Here is a 5,890-nt window from a genome sequence, read left to right on the forward strand (position 1 = left end):
ACGTCATGACTTTTCAGATGACCCAATATTTTTGGCAACTCAAAGGTATATACCTATATAGAAAAAAGGAAAAATAGGGACCAGCAGTTGGCATAATGGCTATGTCACTGGACTCCCATGTAGTCGACCGCGGTTCAAGTCCTGGACCCGGTGGCTCAAACTCACGCTGGATGTGTGTGTGTGCGTGCATGCCCAAGATTCCGAAAGGAGAATGGAAGAGAAGGGACTGTAGCGTGGCCATCCCCCCTGGGAGGTGATTTCTTGCTTTCTGTCTCTCTGTCCTGGTGAGGGCACGAGGATATTGGGTAGCCAAAAAGAGAATATGAAAGATGATTTGCTACCCACCAACTATTTGCCCTTATTCTGGTTATAATACATCACCTTTCATGAGAAGTATCATCCCTCTTCCCACTTTCAGTTCCAACATTTCTTATGTAGCTGACTCTACCACCAGGACTTAAACATGAGCATAGGGTTAAGATTTGGACCTGTTAATGCCATGGTGTCATCATGTAGAGCCTGGGAACAAGCCATATTGGAAACGTATCTGAGTAACAAAGAGAAAACTGCCCCATTATGTAGACAAGACATGAATCAAGTCAGTAACTTTGCCTGTTTTAAACCAGTTTGAGTTAGGTTATTAGCACTTGCAACCAAAAAGGTCCTAACGGATTTGATGCAAAACCAGTTAAGGACATAAAGTTCAAGTACCCTTGTGCAAGGTATCCTGTTAATTTTTTTTTTTAATTTCAGTATAAACCAAGTGCCTGTTGAAGAACTAGCATGTTTCCTGTCACATAATTATTATGTAACTTGCTGAGTTTCTTTTCTTGTCCTTCCAATCAGGAAGCTCAGAATTAAATTTAATGTTCACATAAGTGATCCGTTAGTCCTAGCTGTTGGCATATTTTTCTCATTTCATAGTTTTTATTTTTCGTGTTTCAATTTTAACAGACTTATTGTATACATATGTTACCATAAACAATCTTGAATCTCTTTTAGAAGAAAAATAAAATCATAATAGTGTCTGACACAGAAACACAATACACATTTGTTGGGTAAAAAAATGTGTCAATTAACTAAGCAAATGTATTGTCAGAAACTGAATGATAAGAGAATATCAAATATCATGGCTTACTTTAAAATACTGGTTAAAAAAACCCTAAAGTATCTATGTTTATAAAATATATCAAATGCACCTAAGAATACTGAAGCAGGAGACAGAAAGGGAAGGCCTGGGTGCTAACCTATACCTGGGCAGGTAGGCAGGGCAAACAGATGAGGGAAGGACAGATCTATTGAGTTGTTGGAAAAGTCATGGGACCAGCAGTTAACGTAATGGCTATGTCGCTGGACTCCCACGTAGTCAACCATGGTTCGCGTCCTGGACCCGGTGGCTTAAAACTCATGCCGGGCGCGTGTGCGTGCGTGCCCAAGATCCCGAGAGGAGAATGGAGGAGAAGGGATTGCAGCGTGGCCATCCCTCCGTGGGGGTGATTTCTCGCTTTCTGTCTCTCTGTCTCTCTCTCTCTGTCTGGTGAGCACACGCACCCTATAGCAAAAACCTCTCCAAAAAAAAAAAGTCATGACTCATTTTTGCATAGAAAAACATACAAAAAATATGAATGACTTTTCCAACAACCTAACAGAAAGAGAGGTTATCCTGTGCCTGTGTAAAAGAGTTTCCAGGTTCTAGATGTAGCCAGTAATATAAGAACATAAAAGTGACCTTCAGAAATAGGTCTCTAGCATTTTCAATCTATTTCATCAGGTACAGATAACACTAGGAAAATCACGAGAGAAACAAATTTTAGGTTACTTCTTATATCCCTCATTCTTCTCTTCAAAGTCAACCTAAGAAGATTAAGTCATATTTAGCTTGCTGGTCTAAAATATTCCAGGGCCCCACTAACCAAAAAAATATATTCCCTGATTTGGTACCAAGTGCTTAAAAGACAAACTGCACAAGGACCAGCAGTTAGCATAATGGCTATGTTCATGGACTCCCATGTAGCCGACCACGGTTTGAGTCCTGGACCCGGTGCTTAAAACTCACGCCAGGCGCGTGTGTGTGCATGCCCAAGATCCCAAGAGGAGAATGGAGGAGAAGGGATTGTGGCGTGGCCATCCCCCTGGGGGGTGATTTCTTGCTGTCTGTCTCTCTGTCTCTCTCTGTCTGTCTGGCGAGTGCACGCGCCCTACAGCAAAAACCTCTCCAAAAAAAAAAAAAGACAACTGCACAGTAAAGTAATACTTTAGTTTGAATACATTTCTTACAGCATTATGATGTATTAATGGTGATCAAGTATTTTACAATGAGGTTCAGGATGGGAAACATGAAAGAAGAAAAAGCAGAAGAGAAAGAGGTGGCCAATGCGAAAGCAACTTCTGCAAACTTCCAAAGTTGGGTTAGAGTTTGTCATTTTACTGTTAAGAAGATGAGAAAAATATAAAAAGGACATGGAGTTTTTTTGTTTTGTTTGTTTTAGTTTGCTAGGGACGTGTGTGCTCACCAGGAGAGCAAATGAGAGAGAGTGAGTGAACACATGGAGATTTGGATCACCAGACTCCAAAGACATTTCTCAATTGAGTATGAAATTCAGTTTGTAAATGACTACACAGAGCTATTAAAAATTAATGTGGCCTACAAAAGTATGACTAAAATTCTACTATTATACTCAATCTTAAACTTAAAAAAATTTGCCAATACTTAGAGACTAAGATTTTAATTTGTCCTTGTTGCAGAAACATTTGTTACCTTAACTAGCAGACAAATGCATTATTCTGGTAAGTCCTAGGAAACTCTAAGTTTTCATGTTCATTTTCTTGAATTCTCTTGCAGTAAAGTAACATTAGGAGAATAATCTTAGAGTGTTTTCTCTTGCCTTAAAGTAACATTAGGAGAATAATCTTAGAGTGGAAAAATATTATAGTTCAGGAAATATCAATACACATAAGCAAGTAATATCCTGAAACACTTGTTAAATTCGGCTCCTGAATAATGGATTCCAATGGATTCTGCAATTATCTGTACATGTTTAATAAAAGCAGACAAAAAATTTTATATCTATAAATAATCAAGCAAGGTCAATTGTAAATGTTAGAAAGTTGCAGTTTTTTTATTTAGTACCCAAAGAATGCCAGTAATTTAACATGAAATCTTGATAACTGTTTCCCACAGAGTTTTAATAAGAACAAAAATAAATATTTCTATGTCATCTTTGGCATATTGTAAACTCAAAATGATAGCCATTTCTTAGCAGCTATGTGAGGAATAAAACACTGTAAAAGCACTACTGAATTTGGTCTTACATGAGGAAATATGTAGTACAATGAATGAAAACTAAAATCTCAAATGGTACAGTGCTTTAAAGAAAACATTTATATGATAAATGATGGCAAAAAGAGTTTATAGTATAGTTGGTACTAAACACTGGGGATCTTTTCTTTTAATTGTAGCTTTGACATTTTTAAGTACACATCAATCAAATTTACACATAACTTCTATTTAATGCCATTTCTATTTTGAGAAGTGAAAGGAAATGCCAGTAAGTATCTTCTGTATCCGAAAATATGTTTAGGAGCTGAAAAGTGCTTGGAAAGTGTTAGCAAACCAATTTTTTTAAGTGGCTAAACTATACTCTCTGCATAAAACCTACATACCTAACACTACCAGTACTACTATCTGTCTTACTATTTTTTTAATAAAACACAGAAAAACCACACTACCATGCTATTGTTTTATTTTACTATAGAATTTATGCAAGATGGATTTTCATTTCCAACCGTACTGGCATTTGGATAGGTAAGATTTTATGTATGTATAACTTTTAAAGTGGCTGTTTCTTCCAAGACTTCCCTGTTAAAAATAATTTTATTACTTTAAAATACCACCTTTTTTTTGCTATAAGTGGTATCCATTTCAGAGAGAATGAATTCAAAAGAGAAATCAAATGTGATCTGAGAAATATTGATTGAGAGGGAAGAAATAAACCAAATAATCTAACGGGTCACATTATAATACTTTATTAAAAATTAATGCACTTAGTACATTCTCTAGAACTGCCTCAAATAAAATAAAATTAGATATGTAATAAATACCTTTTAAAGAGTAAATTAGTCCTCATAATTTAGATAACTAGAGTGAAAGTAAAGCAGACCTCCAAAGAAATTCTATTGTCCAGGCTTTAGAAATGTAAATACAGAACAAATCCTAACTTGGCAATTACATATAAATTATTTCTAAGCATTTAGCTAAAAATTCTTGCTGATCAATAATTGAAAGGTAAATAATTTACAAATATAATGTAAGCTTCTATTTCTGTATTGTAAAAGTACTCTTCCTTTGTTTTTCTTCATACTTCAAAGAAACTTTGCCTATAACTTATGACTTGCTACATTTTCTATTTCTCCTATTTATTAGGAACCAAATCAGATTTTAAGTAATCAAGTATTACCATTTTATTCAAATTATATTATGGACTTCACTATATTGTTAAGACAAAAAACAGGAACAGTGCATCCTAATAATAATATAAGTTGTGAAAAATCAGCATCAAAACCACAACATTTCTGCATAGGAAGGCAGATTTATTCTGCCTTCTGATTTTGGTCTATTAATTTTGGCAATCTTTGATCTTAAGACATATGCCCCAAAATGCCTGAATAAGCTCCAAAATATAAAAACTGTTCTAAAGATGTTTAACTGCAATTGGCCAATCTATACTTATGGCTTGCATTCTTATTGAGAAATAATCTTGTGATAAATAGAACCTCTAGTGTCTGAAATCTGGACAAAGGATCTGGTAACTTAGATTGTACAGATAGTTTCCATCTATTCTTTCTGTGCTTTTGTTTGTTTACTGATACTATAGGAATGAGGAAAATACTGGTATAAAATTTATGTTACCTAGCATATACTGTAAGAAACAAGAACACAAATAAATATGGGCTTAACAATAATATATATGCAAATGACCACCAATCTCTATCTCCCTCCATAGAATTTTATTGTAGATGTTAACTGTGTTTAAAAGGCTTGAAGTGTTTAAGAGACAGGAAAGTCATGACATGTTCTATGTTTTTCTAAGCAAAAATGTGTCATGACTTTCCTGACTACCCAATAACTACGACCCAATAGAAAGGAACTATGCAAAAAACCAGTTTATTGGATAATCTGACTCAGTAGCATACTGTGTAAGTTCCTTGCCCTCAGAATATCTTCCCTAATAAGTGATTTAAAAATTATTCTCATCTGGCTAGAATGTTTGAAACTCCAGCAACTAGACACTCATTTGATTAATGGAATCTTCTTTGAAAAATGATTACTTATTAGCCACTGATAGAAAATGTGAATTAATTTAATGAGATTACATTTTCTTTTACCTTTCTAGCTGAAAATAGCTGCTCTGAGAGAATGGAAATCCTGATTTGAGGAAGGGGAAGGAAGTGAAGTCCTTTTGGAAAATAGAATTCTTCTGGGGATAGAGCAAACCTTAATGATGGAATATTGCTGTGAGGTGCTCAAACAGGATAGCAAAAGAGGGCTGGAAAGCCTGTAAAAAGTGAATGTAGAAAATGCCACAAGATAAACTTTGCCTAGTTGAAAACCTACATTTTCTAGTGGGCTTTAGAGGTAAGGTAAATAGTTCTTTTCCTTCTTCATATATGAAGAGCCTCTCTACTGTAAGAAAAAAAAAAAACTTGAATCTGTGTGAATAAATTTATGAGGGCAGCTTTATTTTAACCTGTTGTTTCAAAGGGAGACATTATAAACAGGAAGTATCTGTTCTTAAGTTTGTGGGTTGCACAAACATATGAATTCCTTTGAGCTAAGCAGAGGTACCACTAAACATGCTTTACCAGGTTTAATTACCAGTGGTGACAAATT

This window comes from Tupaia chinensis, unplaced genomic scaffold (genome assembly GCF_000334495.1).
Source record: "Tupaia chinensis unplaced genomic scaffold, TupChi_1.0 Scaffold146525_1, whole genome shotgun sequence".
Lineage (NCBI taxonomy): Eukaryota > Metazoa > Chordata > Mammalia > Scandentia > Tupaiidae > Tupaia > Tupaia belangeri.